Below are 16382 nucleotides of genomic sequence, written 5' to 3'. Positions count from 1 at the left end.
GCTCCGGCTTGGCTGGATGGATGGCTGCTGGGTGACAAGGGCTATCCCCTCAGAAGGTGGCTCATGACGCCTCTCCGCCGTCCAAGGACAGAAGCTGAGCAGCGGTACAATAGGAGCCAGGGCACCACAAGGGCTGTGGTGGAAAGAGCCATCGGTCTTCTCAAGATGCGCTTCCGATGCCTGGACCGCTCAGAGGGTGCACTCCAGTAGCCCCCAGATCGTGTCTCTCTGATCGTGGTAGTCTGTTGCGCTCTGCATAATCTTGGCTGGAAAGGGGAGATGCAGTTGACGATGAAGACCTTGACACCCTGGATGAGGCTGCACATGATGAATCCAGCAGTGCCTCAGAGGATGAGGAAGCACAGGGCGATGATGAGGGGCAGCACACCAACCCGCAATTACACTAAGGAGGCAGGGACATCTGGGACACTTTAATCCAACGAACCTTCAGCTAGCTCCACACACATGGATCTGCAGGACCAGCATTACCCGGCGCTTCCACACACATGGCACTTAGGTGCTACATCTTCTAACTCATCAGCTGCAACTAACAGCTTAGTACAGAAACATCAATGTCCACTCAAACACTCATGCTATGACTGTGAAACAGACAAATGCAGCACAAAGGAAACACCCTCAGCCATGGTCACAAATGTGGACTTTAGTGTCACCAAAAAGATGAACAAACGCCGCTCTGACATTGAGAATCAAACATTCCCTAATCTAAGGTCAACACAAAATCACCAGTGACAAATCCATGGAGTGCCTAACGTGCCTTATGCTTGGATAAAAGCAAAATACTGCGATGGTGGAAATCTGAAACAAAAACAAAAATACCTGGAAAAACTCAGCAGGTCTGACAGTATCTGCGGAGAGGAACACAGTTAACGTTTCGAGTCCGTATGACTCTTCATTGGAACTGTTCTGATGAAGAGTCATACAGACTCGAAACGTCAACTGTATTCATCTCCGCAGATGCTGTCAGACCTGCTGAGTTTTTCCAGGTATTTTTGTTTTTGTGCCTTATGCTTATGTTTGCAGGTGCTATGTCTTGGTGCCGCCCCATCGCTCGGAGTGGCTTGTGAGACAGCCTGCTAACTCTGCTGTCCTGTTGGCCTCGATGACCTTGGTGGCTGTCCTCTGGCCTGTGGAGCCTGTGCTGGCCTCACCTGGGAGGGAGTGGCCAGTTCCAGAACTGGCACCTCCCCTGTTGTCGCAACTTCAACGGATGCAACGTTCACTGGTAGAGGGGCGGAGTTGCTGGTGCCCTCATCCAGAGCGCCCTGAGAGGAGCTCAAAGCGATGACAGGCAGCTGCTGTGCCGACGTGAGGTCACATTGGACGCAGGAAGGAGAGATGATATTTTGGAGGGGACATCGAATGAAGCTTGTGGGTAGAGCTTAGAAACAAAAAAGGGGCAGTCACATTATTAGTTGTTTGTTATAGACCCTAAGACAGTCAGTGGGAAATTGAGGAGCAAATATGTGCACAATTTGTGGAGGTGTGTAAAAACAATAACAATAGGGTAATTATATTAGGTGATTTCAACTTTCCCAACATTAATTGGGATAGACATAGTGCTAAGGGCTTGGATGGAGTGAATTTCTTGAAATATGTACGGGAGAACTTTTTAGGTCAATATGCAGAGGATCCAACAAGGGACGGTGCAGTGCTGGACCTAATTCTGGGGAATGAAGCCATACAAGTGGCTGAGGTGTTGGTGGGTGAGCATTTTAGTGATAGCAACTACAACATGGTACAGTTTAAGTTTGTTTTGGACAAAGAAATCAACAAGTTGCAAAAAAATGTTTTGAATTGGGGGAGAGTGGATTTTAGTAAAATAAGGCAGGATCTGGCCAAGGTAGACTGGGAACAGTTACTTGTGGGGAAATCTACAGAGGAACAGTGGGGGGTGTTCAAAAAGGAAATGGGGAGGGTACAGGCTCTAGGGAGATAGGAAGGACTAACAAGCCCAGAGAACCATGGATGCCCAGAGATATTCAGGTTACAAAGATAAGGAAAAGAGAGACTTTTAGCAGGTACAAGGGAAGCAAATCAGCAGAGGCATTAGTGGAGTACAGACAGTGCAGGGTGGAGCTTAAGAAAGCATTTAGGAGAGCAAAGAGGGGATTTGAGAAAGCTCTGGCTGGTAAAAGTAAAGAAAATCCCAAGATATATTACAAGTATATCAATGGGAAGAGGATAACCAGGGAAAGAGTAGGGCCCATAAGGGACCAAGGGGGCAATCTATGGGTGGAGCCAGAGGACATCACTAGAGTGTTGAATGAATACTTCGCATCCGTCTTCACCCAAGAGAATGAGGATGAAGGTATCGAACTCGGCAAGAGAGACTGCGAGGTTCTTAAGCAAATTGATAGAGGGAGTGACAAGGTATTGGAGGTGTTGGCAGGCTTAAAAGTGGACAAATATCCAGGTCCGGATGATTTGTGTCCCAGACTGCAGAGGGAGGCGAGGGAGGAGATCACAGGGGCTCTGACCTGAATTTTTAATTCCTCTCTGGTCACGGGGGAGGTGCCAGAGGACTGGAGAATAGCTAATGTGGTTCCGCTATTTCAGAAGGGTTCTAGAGATATGCCAGGGAACTACAGGCCAGTAACTCTCACGTCAGTGGTAGGGAAACTGTTGGAGAAAGTTCTGAAGTAGAGTATCTATCTCCACTTGGAGAAGCAAGATTTGATCAGGGATAGTCAGCTGGCTTTGTCAGAGGGAGGTCATGCCTAACAAATTTGATTGAATTTTTTGAGGAGGTGACCAGGTGTGTAGATGAGGGTAGTGCAGTTGATGTAGTTTATATGGATTTCAGCAAAGCCTTTGACAAGGTCCCACATGGGAGACTTATAAAGAAGGCAAATGCACATGGGATACAGTGTAATTTGATAAGGTGGATTCAAAATTGGCTTAGTCATAGGAGGCAGAGGGTGATGACAGAAGGATGCTTTAGTCACTGGAAGCCAGTGTCCAGTGGTGTACCACAGGGATCTGTGCTGGGTCCCCTATTATTTGTCATTTATATAAACGATATAGATGACTATGTGGGGGGTAAGATTAGTAAGTTTGCGGATGACACAAAGATTGGCCGGGTGGTTAACAGTGAGGTTGAATGTCTTGGGCTACAGGAAGATAGAGGCGGGATGGTCAAATGGGCAGATAAGTGGCAGACGGAATTTAACCCTGAGAAGTATGAGGCAATACACTATGGAAAGAGTAATTTGACAAGGAAGTATTCAATGAATGGCTTGGCACTAGGAAGTTCTGAGAACCAAAGGGACCTTGGCGTGTGTGTCTATAGATCTCTGAAGGTGGAGGGGCATGTTAGTGGGGTGGTGAAAAAGGCATATGGGACACTTGCCTTTACCAATCGAGGCATAGATCACAAAAGTAGGGAGGTCATGTTGGAGTTGTATAGAACCTTGGTGAGGCCACAGCTGGAGTACTGTGTGCAGTTCTGGTTGCCACATTATAGGAAGGATGTGATTGCACTGGAGGGGGTGCAGAGGAGATTCACCAGGATGTTGCCTGGGATGAAATATTTAAGTTGTGAAGAGAGGTTGGATAGACTTGGGTTGTTTTTGTTGGAGCAGAGAAGACTGAGGGGTAATCTGATCGAGGTGTACAAGTTTATGAGGGGCATGGACAGGGTGGATAGGGAGCAGCTGTTCCCCTTATTTGAAGGGTCAGTCACAAGGGGGCATAAGTTCAAGGTGAGGGGCAGGAGGTTTAGGGGTGATATGAGGAAAAACTTTTTTTACCCAGAGGCTGGTGACGGTCTGGAATGCACTGCCCCGGAGGGTGGTGGAGGCGGGTTGCCTCACATCCTTTAAAAAGTACCTGGATGAGCACTTGGCACATCATAACATTCAAGGCTATGGGCCAAGTGCTGGTAAATGGGATTAAGTTGGTAGGTCAGGTGTTTCTCACATGTTGGTGCAGACTCGATGGGCCGAAGGGCCTCTTCTGCACTGTGATTCTGTGTGAGGAATAGAATGTAGGAAAAGGGAGGTCATGTTGCAAGTGCAGAAAATGCTGTCAAGGCCACAGCTACGCTTCTGCATTCAGTTGTGACCTGCGCTTCATGGGAGGGATAGCATTGAAGTGGAGAGAATGCAGAGGTTCCTGACCAGGATGCATGCTGGCCTGGAGAGTTGGATTGATGAGGAAACATTGCAAATACTTGCGACATTTGCAGTGGAGCACAGGATATTGACAGGTCACATTATTGACCTTCACACCGTTATGAGGGGCATAGAACGGGTGGATAGATAGCAACATTTCCCCTTGGTGCAGGGATGACTAACGTGGTGGCATTTATTTAAGTTGAGTGCCATGAGGTTGACAGGTGAGGTGCTGAGGACATTTTCAACAGAGTAATGTGGGACAGACTGGCTGAAAGGATGGTGGAGGTACAAACCCTCCTAAGATGCAATAAGTATTTGGCTGCGCAGCAGCGATGCCATGGCATGTTAGGCCATGGGGATAGTGGTAACAAATGGGATAAGGCGACTTTGGAAGGTGCTAGAGATGCGCATCCTCAAGGGACCGAGGTACCTTTGTGTATGACTCACATGTCTGACTGTATCAGTCTGTGAATGAGCAGCGTTGCTGCATTAACGATTGCAGCAATCATCAGTGCTTTGGATGGTGAGAAGGCAGAGTGGATGGGACTGTGGGCCTCAAATACCTAACCGCTGCACCCCAGCCTCACTGACACCTGCCGACCTGGCCGCTTGCCTCCTCCCCAGCTCCATGGCTTGCTCCTCAAAGTTGGTGATATGCTGCAGCACGGCGTGCCCACCACCAGTCCACAAATGCTCCCAGCTATTGTGTTCTGTTTTTGCCCGCAGAACAGAGAAGAGCATTTATTGGGGCTGATCGCTCATGTACTCTGCATGCGCATGCCACACCCCAACCACACAGGCCTATCTGAGGCCTCCAGCGGCTCCTGTCCACACTACTGGTGACCAGTCACCAGAAGATAGTATAGCTGCTCCCAAACCCCTCCCCCAACGGCCACCTTGGACACATTCGGCGTCCATCACTTTCAGTAACACACGGGTCTTAGCACCCATAGCAAGGAGGCGCAACGGGTGCAGCGCCAAGACCAGCAGCTGGCTCTTGGCCACGACACCTTGAGGCTCCCCTTTCACCATCTCATCACCATCAATAAGACATATGTTGGAGTTCTGAGTATGTGTCTAGCTGCCTCACCTGCAGGTTGTCCCCAGACTACTCAAATGCAACAAACACCAACAGTTGCTGCAGGGAGAACCCATCTTCTCAGCAACCACTAAGGCTGATGTAAGCATGGTCACTATCTGTTTGCCCACCCAGCGTGCGCCAAATGCCCAATGCAGTAACGACACTAAGACGTAGGGGGGTGGGGGGGGTGGGGGGGGCCTTAAAGGCTAAGGCTACCTGCTGGATTAAATAGCCAAGGACAACATGGTACTCAGCCTTCCAGAGCACAACAAGTCATTGAAGCGTTTGCGGCACTGGGTCCCTGTTCGATGGACAGGATCTTGAGAGCTCACAACCTCCACCACCTCCCGCCAGGCCTGCTTGGTAATGTGGGGTGCCCTCCTCATCCCGTCTTCGGGAAACAAGACCACCAAACATTCTGCAACCTCTTGGAGGAGGGCAGCAAGGCAGGCATCAGAGAACTGAGGGGCACATTGGCCCCCCGCTGGCCTACCCTGCAGCCTGCCTCCCTCATCCACTGCCCTGCCCTCCTCTAGAGCCTGCTGTGCAGGCTGGTCGCTGGCCATGGTGAACAGCTTAAAGGAGGCTGCCTGGCCTTTCTTTATACAGATGGCCAGTTCCCCATTGGAACCAGCAGTCCGAACCCGCCTGCTGCACATTTGAAATTCCTGCTGTACAGGGGAGGCTGCGACATGCTGGGCGGGCCTTAATTGGCCCGTCTGCACAAAATGGCAGCACGGCCCGTTTTGCCGGTGGAGATTGGCTATGAATCCGATGCCAATTGGGTTGGGCCCACCCGCCCGACAAACATAAATTTCTGCCCTGTGTGTTTTGGGAAATAAGCTGAGAAGAGACTGCCCTAACTCACTTTCTCCCAGTCTTGCCCGAAATTCTGTGTGTTATTATCAACCTACAACTAGAGAATCCTCATCTGAGTATAACTTGTCTGCATTTAGACCTGAAAAGCTGAGACAAGAAGAATTGTTCCAGCTCTGTATTCTCCTCTATGACAAAACTCCATTGGTGAGAACCTCCAGACATCTACTGGGACCAGTGGACCATTTTCACACGAGATAGCTCCAGGCTGACAGAGTCAAAACCCTGCAAACTTTATCCAAAGCCCATCTCAACAGAGGCCCTATCTGTTGTCCTTTGTTTGTATGTGTATGTGCATGTGTACGTGAAGGTGTGTGTGTGTGTGTGTGTGTGTTTGCTGGGGGTATTTTAAAATGGAGAGATAGTTATACAGATTACAACTGTATGTTAACCAGTTCTTGCAATTTGTTTTAAAAAAAACTTGTTTTATAATAATTCAATCATTCTAAGTTTATTGAAAGAAGCCTGGTTAAAGTCTCTTTTATCATATATAATACATAATTTATTTTAATATATAATCTTTTAATTTCATATATAAGACAATAGAATTTAATATATTACAAAATATATAATATAATGTCTGTTTTATTCTGGGTCTAACATTAGCAAAGGTAAATAATTGATAAGTGAATTAAACTTTTAAATTAATGGAGTGACCTGCAGAGCAGTGGGGCTAGATAAACTGCACTCTCTGTCCATCCTAGTCGTAACAGAACCAACAAGGAGGAAGTTAATGGAAGCTAAAATATGAAGGTGGGAGATCATATAATGAAATCTTCAGGGTGACCTGAGTTGCCCACCTGTTACACAATTGAGGGTTCAGTTCCCAATCAAACACCTGGATGAAGTGGGTTGGTGGAGCACCCCTTGATTTTCCTTCTATTCATTTAAGTGGATGGAATATACCAAGGCTTTGTAGACCTGCAGTTTCAACTCTACCCCTCACAAAGAGAACCTGAAGGAGAGTCCTTGTTATGTATGATATGAAAACACTGAGCAGATACACTCAGAGTGCTTTAATGCCCCTTTTTAAATAGAATCCTTTGGCATAATCAGAGAGATTAACTAACAGGTCAGAATGCTTAAAATTCACCTGCAAAAAAGATACCTATACATCTTACTGCCATGAGAGATGGCCTATTCCTTTCACTGGAGTTCTAAAGGCAGGGCACAGATAAAATTAATGTCATAATTAGAATAACACACTGTCACCCATTGACATTCCAGTCAGTATAACAGAGTTTGCAATATTTTGCTTATGGGGTGCTGTATTTGCATGTAAAATTTGCTCAGTTAATTACCATTGGGATTAAAAGGTTGCTGTGTGATTCTTGTTACACAGCAACCTGCCTATTGGCCAAAAGCTGCTTTGCATAGCGACTGATGAAAGAAAACAGTTCTGCCCAAAAGTAAAATAATAAAATCTTTTCCTGAGCCTGTTTAGAGAAAGGTGTGTTACATTGTGACAGTTTGGGATTATTTGCGAAGCAACTGAATTCCCAAGCAGAATGTAACATGAGGCATAACTGCGGATTCAGAGTGCATTCAGCTCATGTGGAGACTTGAAATGGAGGGAATTCTAGTGGGACCCAGATTTACTGGATCTGGACCCATTCAACCTATCCTCAGGATCTCCCATAGAAGTTGGAGGGGTGCTGTTTCTTCCATGTTTCCATCTACCCTTAGCCATGAACAGAAGAGGGCAATGAAGATGGCATTACCCACTGTAATTCCTGTTAGTCCTACCTCTAGTACCTGCAAAATACTGCAAGCTTGCAAGATGCAGCTGTACACTTCCTCCAGTAACAGAAGTGGGGACCCACTAGAGTATTCCAGGTCCTTTCATGAACTGAAACAATAAAGACAATTGGATAGCATTAGTCGGGAATGAGCTTTACTTAAAATGAGATAATTCCTGGCTTTCATCAAGATTTTCCACCAAACCTATAAGTTTGGCCCTCTAACAAGCTGGCTACCACCACTTCTCCTACCCCCCTCCACATTCCTCCTGCAGATGTTGTCTGTAAGTTACTGCGGAAGATTGTGTAACTCTATAATAGCACCATTTGTGAAGCAGAGGCAGAAAAACAGGTCTTTTCTGACATGTCCAAATAGATATGGAAGGATAAATGGGGTATTGATGAGAGTGAACAAAATGGCTTAGGTGCTCTTGCACCTGTATTAGTCATGTTCTCATGAAGCTACTTACGTCATCTCAATCATGGAGTGCTTTTGAAAGCTTCAATCAAATTTCAATCTTCACCACTTTGTCTGATACTACTTAATGATAGTAGCAACCAGGGATAATGACACATAGAATGGTTATAGCACTGAAGGAGACTATTTGGCTGGTCGTGTCTATGCTGCTACCCTGAAGATGCAATTTACTTAGTGTTACTTCTCTGCCTTTTCCCCATAGCCCTGCAATTTTTTCCTTTTCAGATTATGAACCAATTCCCTCTTGAAAGCCTCAAATGACCCTGCCTCCATCACACTCTCAGGCATTCCAAATCCTAATCACTCGCTGCCTGAATAAATTTGTCCTCATGTCGCCATTGCTTCTTTTGCCAATGCCCTTAAATCTATGGCCCCCACTTCTCCACCCTCCCACCAATGGGAACAGTTTTCCCTATCTATTCTGTCTAGACTCCTCATGATTTTGAATAACTTTATCAAACCTCTCAACCTTCTCTTCTCCAAGGGAAGTTCTGGCAGACAAAAACAGCCAAAGTGGCAAACTGCTCAATAAAACTTGTTAATGCTTTCAGCAAAATTTAATTTCAAGCCTCCAAAAAGTTCCAAGTTGCAAAAGAAAGGGACTAATTTTGACTTTGGGCTAATGTGTAAGATGGCTAATATCAATTCAGCCACCTGTCATATGCTCCTCCCCACCCCCGACTTCCTTTTCCATCAATGTATAAAAGACAGGCGAATCAATATTGCCTGTTTTACACTACCATGCAAAGTCAAAATTACACCCAAAGTGTGCGAGAATGATTGCCCTTTAAGAAACCTACTTCTGTCAGTCAGGTATGAGGATTAATGACACCCCCATTTTATTGGGGTGAACAGAACTCCTAGGGCAGAAGTTCTTGAAATCTGATGAGTCCTTAACTTACGTAACTTTTGAGCCCCCTAATAAGGCATTCCTCAGCTCAAAGTGCAAGTGAAACTTCTTTACCACAAAATGTGGCCCAGCCTAACCCTTAGAAATAGGATACGACCATTTGTCAACCCTGCATATATTAACATTTTAAACTTGTTGCCCTCTCATCAAATTGAAATTTCTTCATTAGCTAGTTTGTGAACAACAAACTTGCCTGGTTGTCACAGATGAAATATTTCTATTTCGCCTTTTATATCCAACCTTTTATTTGAAACTTCAAATCCATGTAAAACGTAAGGTGAAAATTCTTATTTTTCTCTCATTTATATCCATCAGATCTGTATATAGTGCTACCTGCCTTTGCACAGGAAGAATTCCATTTCACTGAAATGGATGGTGTTATAAAGCTAGACTTTACAGGACAACTATGTTTCAAAATGCTTCCTTTAACTTAGATGAAACAGAACATTCTGAAAAGGGGATGCAGAAGTTATGCTCAGATACAAGCCCATGTGATCTAGTGGCCATGGGAAAGAAATACAAATACCTATCGAAATCAAGTGACAGTTTTCACACCTTGTTGCAGTTACTCACAGAAATGAGACATATTCTTTTTGAAACAAAGAAGATACTGCTGGAGAGAGGCAAAGCAGCTACTGCTGTAGAAAACCAGAGGGGCTGTTTGTGTTAACAGCCAAGCAAGGTGCTTGTGAGAGTTTGTTTTCTGTTCGAAAAGCAGGGGACAGAACAGAAGGGACTTTTGCAGATTTCTGGAACAAAGAGTCACCAAGGTGGGTCTTACTGGTGAAAATTGGATCTGGAAGACTTGGGCTGAGTGGAACGATTTTCGAAGGATACTGCAATTTCAACCTAGCATGGCAGGGAAAAGTGAACTTACTGGAGAGCTGAGAGTGTCCTTGGACTTGTTTCTGTGGGATGGATTTGATGTTCCCTTCTAACAGATTTTAAGGTGGAGGGGGTGCACATAAAATCCAGCTGGTGGCCTTCCACACCCACGCCCAACCTCTCTGGAAAATTTACATGGGGGGAGACATCGGGTGGCCCACCCCCTTGGGCTTATTGAGGCCCTTAAGTGGCCAATTAATGGCCATTTAAGGACCTCATCCCACTGCCATCAGTATTTTACCTGCGATGGGAGGAGGACCATGGAATGTGGGAAGCCTTGCAGCTTTAGCTACATGGGCTGGTGTTGGGTGGGGTGGGGGGCAGCTACCTCCCTTGTGGACCCTTTGGCCCATCGGAGACCCCCCCCCCCAACCTCATCTCCCGTTTAATCATCTCTTGAGCCCAACTCCTCAACCCCTTGCTGAGACTCCGGACCACAGATTTAACAGGGCTCCTCAGTCCAAATACCTAGACATGGCCACTGCTCCTGACTAACATTGCCAGGACTATAGAGCTGCCAGTCATCCATTGGCCAGCAGCTATCCAAGGTGGGACTTCCTCCAAAGACAGTAGCTGAAGACCCGCCTTAAAAGAATTAATATTGCTCCCATCACTAAATTGTCATGGGACAGCCATCAGGATCATGGGCAGGCTACCCCCTGAATTTTTACTTGGAGGGGTGGGGGTTGATGGTCGGGACTGTAGCACCCTCTACGCTCCAGCCCTGTGTTGCTACACATCTGGCAGAAATGCAATGCACAGTAAAAAGGATTATAACATATTTCCTTATTGTATTAGTTATTTAATGAAAAAGTACCTTTTCTTTAGTTTGGTGTATTAGTTGCCTATTAATTAATGTTTGATGTATGTTGATTTTAGTTGGTTTGTTACAGTAAAGGTCTTAAAATGTGAAAACTTACACTTTTAATAATTTCCATTGGTTGCTGGGAAATTCATCTCTTTTTAAAAATTATTGGTCTCTACAGGAATTTTAACAATGGTAGTCAGTTTTACCCAAATTGGGAGGAGCAGCACCTCATCTTCCGATTAGGCACTTTACAGCCTTCCAGACTTAACATTGAGTTCAACAACTTCAGACCATGATCTCTCTCCTCCATCCTCACCCCTTTTTGAAACCCCTTTTTTCAATGTCCATTTTTTTTCCACTTATTTTTAATTATTATTTTTTAAATTAATTTACATTTTTATTCATTGTTTTATCCCCACCTTTTAGCCTATTTTCAAGCTTTTTCCCCACCACCGTCCCCTCCCCCCACCCCACCCCCACTAGGGCCACCTGTCACTTGTTGTTCTTTCCAGAGTGCTTCCCCTGGTCTAGTTTTTATCACATTCTGCTTTCTACTCTTAATGTCACCATTAGCACCTCCTTTAGCCAGTGTCACCACCATTAACACCCCTTTGACCTATTATTTATGACACCTTCGGCAATCTCTCCTTTGGCTCCACCTATCACTGGCCTTCTATCCAGCTTCACCTGTTCCACCCCCCTTAAACAGTATATATTTCACCATATTTTTACTTCTTTTTCGTTCTGAAGAAGTCATACGGACTCAAAGCATTAACACTGTCTTTTTCTCCACAGATGCTGTCAGAGCTGCTGAGTTTTTCCAGCATTTTTTGTTTTTGTTACCCAAATTTATGTTTGGCCGATGACTCACTCGAGGAATGATGGCAGCCACATGGGGACTAAGGTTCATGTTCCTGTACGGCTGTCAAGTTTGGCGAAGGCTTTGTATTCTTGATACCAACTCCAACCTCAACTTGAAGGCAACTTGTCCATGAGCCACTTAAGTATGAGGTAAGTATAACATGTCCAAATTAATTGAATCCTCCTCAGTTAATCAGCATAATCAGTGTCCAACACCTTTGGCAATACATTTATAATGTTAAGATGAGGCCCTCAAAAAAAAGACCCTCAAAAAATGTGCTTATCAACCCACATAGCACATTGACCCCTGGATTGTTCTGTAAGCAAAAAAATCTCCAATATTTTTCTCTCCTGGTGTTTGCTTCAAATAGAAATACAAAGAATATACATCAAAGAAACAGCCTAACTGGTCTACAGGGCATTTATGCTTCATCTAGCTCTATCAGCATAACTCTCCATTCCTTCTCTCTCATATGCTTACCTAGCACCTCTCCCCCTCCCCTTTAATGCATCCAAATTATTCACCTCAACTACTCCCTGTAGTAGCAGCCTGAGTAAAGAGGTTTCGTCTTAATTTCCTGTTTAAATTCTTGGTGACCATCTTATAGTGATAGTCTCCAATTTTTCTCTTCCCCACAGATGGAAACATATTCCCTGGCCCATATTTTTGCTCCTGGCTCGGGTGTTCAGAGATAGGAGAATTTCTGGCTCTGCAAACCCGACCTTTATAATGGATGTCTGAGCTTATGATTTTCGGTTCAAGAGGTGGGCGTGGTGGGTGTGGACTAGAATGGAGTTGGGGCAGGTGACTCTGGAAGTACTGAAGAGTTCGAGGTGGGCCCAGCATGGTTTGGGTGTCTTGGGCACAAATAAAAAGCAGGCCTTCTGAAAGGCCCATTTTAGGTGTAGGTTGTCAATGCTGAATTCTTTGTGCCTTGGAGGAGACATCATTGCCTTGATAGGTGAATGTCAAAGCTGTAAATGTTGTCCAACTGTTAGCTGACCCTGGAGCGGATGGCCCAACATGGCCTTTCCCTATGGGAGAAATGTCATTGTTGCTGCCAAATCGAAGTGTACTCTACTGACCCACTGAAAGTATGGAGTGGATTCTCAATGCAGAGCCATGGGCATGGTATCATCTTGCCATCGCTATATGGTACATATATACTGCAGTCATATAGTCAGCTGCCAAGACTTAGTTAGTGGATGAATAGTGTGATGGTCATTATCCCATCCACTTGCCCTCATCACCCATCCATCAGGATTTGCCCACAATGTTGACCCTTAACCAGGTCCCTCAGAACTACCACTGTCATGGCATAACAGTGTGACTAAGCGAGAGGAAACCAGTAGGGCTGTCATTGGTCATGGAGCACAGCATGCGACCTTGGAGTTACAGCTGCAACATACATGGCACCAAGCATTTGTGGAGGACCATTTTCTCTACCAAACCTCACCAGTAAGCGTTGATGATACGCTGAAGATGGTTAGTGCATGTAAGCACACAAAAGTGAATGAGACCGTTGTAATCTGAATAGATCACAAACATTTTCACCTTACATTTTTATTCATAGAATGTCACACAGGCGACATGGGGGAAGGGATGGGTCAAGATGCCCCTTCACATTTTGGTGGAAGAGGTCCAGGAGGGGAGTCCAGTCCTCTACCCAGCTGGCTGCTGTAATGCCCCTGCAGCAACCAAGAAGACCTGGATTCAAATTGTGGCTGCACTGAGTACAGCAGGAGACCATCAGTGATTATGAATTCAGCGCAGGGAAAAGTTCAATGGTCTTCTGACAAGGTGAGTAGCTTGGCTCATCCACATACAGCTTCTAGAGAAGGATCATATCTGCATGCTGCAGCTAAGGTGCAAGACATGGCACATGCCTCTGCTTCAACATTGAGGCTTGTATGTGTAAGCAGCTCATGTAGGTATGCACAAAACACATATGACTGAGCACTGGAGCACTTTGATGCACAGACACAGTGAAGAACAATATCCCTCCATGCACCATATATCAGGTGAACATAAATTCACATTGTCATTGCAGACCAAAAAGGCAAAGATGCCGCAGAGATGGCCCAGACTGTGGGCAGGTCAGCCTGGCTGAGACACATCCATCCCATGGAGCAGATGGCCATGGAGATTGCCAGGGTATCTAAACAGCTGCCTGTTGGCAATGGTGAATTGCTATTAGCAGGTGATAAAGGTGGTGGTAAAATCACCATGACACGTGATGGTAATGGTGGAGGTCATGCTTCAGTTCACTGAACATAAGGGGATGTTGGTATGAGAGGGAGTGCAATGATGGGGTTGCATACACCTGAAGGAAGATCCTGTTAAGTGGAAGGACTTCTGGTTGACAAAGACATCCCCATACTAAGTTTGGGTCGTTATGGAAACATGAGTGCAACTAATAACACCTTGCACTTGAGGGAAGCCTGTTAATTGGGAAAAGGCTGTAGATCTCTGCATCTCAGATCCCTCTCACTAGCAAATAGGACATTAGTAACAGCCTTATTGCAGCTGTATGCTGCTGACTGGGATATACCAGACAGGTCTCCTGATGATCCCTGAAAAGATCCTGAGGCACAGAAATTGATAGCGACAGTTACTTTCACATCCATTGATAGGGCATGGGGGTTGATAGACTGTGGTTCAAGTTGTTGCTGGACCATGCAACATAGGTCTGTCATCAACTCATTGCTTAGCCTTAATCTCCTTAGGCATTGGTTCTCTGTCATATTGAGGTGGGATGTCCTAGGTCTGTACACCCTTTCCACTGGGTAGGGCCTATTGTCCTGCCTGTCATCTTTCTCCTGCATCTTCCTCCTGACCTTCTGCCCTCCCTCTCACCTCCAGCGGCTCATGGTGGCTGGCTTCTATGGCCTCTATGTGCAAGGGTGCCATGCCAGTCTTCTATGTTCCTTCACATGAAGCGCTATGCACCCTTCTCCATCGCAAAACTATTCCTGGCATCTCAGTGCACAAGTCAGTAGGGGCAAAAATAATTGCCCTGCTAGACCAGGAGCCCCATCCTCCTACCTACCCAGGGATGGGTTAAGGGAAGAAAACAAGAAAGAGAAGTGGGAGTAGAGCACATGGCCCATCAAGCCTGCTCTGCCATTCAATACAATCATGGCCAATCTTGGGCTTCAACTTCATTTTACTGCCTGCTCCCATATCCTTAATTCCCTGAGAGACCAAAAATCTGTCTCTCCCAGCCTTACATGTATTCAACGATGCAACATCCACAACCCTCTGGGATAGAGAATTCCAAAGATTCACAAATCTTTAGGTGAACTAATTTCTCCGCATCTCAGTTCTAAATGATTGATTCCTTATCCAATTAGAATTTGTGTTGTGCCACTCTGGGGCAGTGAATACATTTCTAAAACAAATTCAACAGGGATACGTTACTTCTTCAAAGTGGTCTCCTGGATATCCAAAGAAGGACTTCAAATTCAGATTAAATAATTAAATCTGTATTAGCTGTCAGAGATTGTTTTAACGTTATACTAGTTGCTAATTATTGCCAATTAACCTTGCTGGAACTGAAAAATAGCTATTACAAGTGTGGAGTCTCATTCCTTCAGGTAATGTTTAAAAACGTAGCTTACTTTTACTTTACCTTTCTGTCTCTTTTTTCACTTCCTCTTAATCCAGTCTTTCTTTCCTTTTCATTATTTCTCTTTCTGTACCTGATTTGACTTTGAACTCACCCACTCGAATGTACACCTCCTCAGTTACGCTGACTACTTCATAATCATTTAATCTGATTGGTTAAAGAGATACACATTTGCTTGTCCTGTTCAATCAAGTGCCAGATGCTTGGTTTCCTTTCCTGCAATGTTATCAGCTCATGCTTTCAGTAACTCCTGTTGCAAAACATTGTTACGATTAAATAGGCAAGGGCAAATCTAATTAATGACAGACACTCCTATGGCAAACTATGGTCCATCAGGCAGAATTAATGATCCCCAGAGATGTGTTCAGAGACTGGGGAGGCATTTAATCAGGTGGGAGGGTGAAGGGATGGGACCCCTACTGGTTTCTAGTCTCCCTGTGAACAAGTTCAAGGGGAAAGGGTGGAGGGTGACCTTCCTTCCCAGAGGCCAATTAAGGCCCTTAAGCAGCCACTGCCTCACCCAATGGCAAGTAGGGGATTTGCCAAGCGGAACAACTGCCCAGAAAGTCCTGTTGGGTTTGCCTGTGGCATTGTAGGTAGTTGGGGTAGTTGGGTGGCTTCATTTGCTCTCGGGCACTCTATAACTGTTTGCAGGACCTGGCATCAGGAAGATGGGTCTCCTGAAAACCCTGCCCTTGCTTCTGACCCCCCTCCCCCACCTTTCTCACTGACGCACACCACCCCCCACCCCCGGCCCCCCAACCCCCCAACCCCCCTACAATCCCATCCCAACCTTATTCATCTCTACCTGGGGATCCAGCAGTGGTTCTCAAGGCAGGCCAAGGATTGTACCAGCAGCTGGTGACGCTGCTAGTATGGAGAGCCACTGGTCTCTGATTGGCCAGCAGCTTGCAGGGGCAGGATTTCTGTCCAGGTATTTGCCTGATTCCCTGGTAATTATGTCAGGTCTCCTGGAGAA

The sequence above is a fragment of the Carcharodon carcharias genome, chromosome 3 (genome assembly GCF_017639515.1).
Source record: "Carcharodon carcharias isolate sCarCar2 chromosome 3, sCarCar2.pri, whole genome shotgun sequence".
NCBI lineage: Eukaryota > Metazoa > Chordata > Chondrichthyes > Lamniformes > Lamnidae > Carcharodon > Carcharodon carcharias.
Note: the sequence above shows the minus strand (reverse complement) of the source record.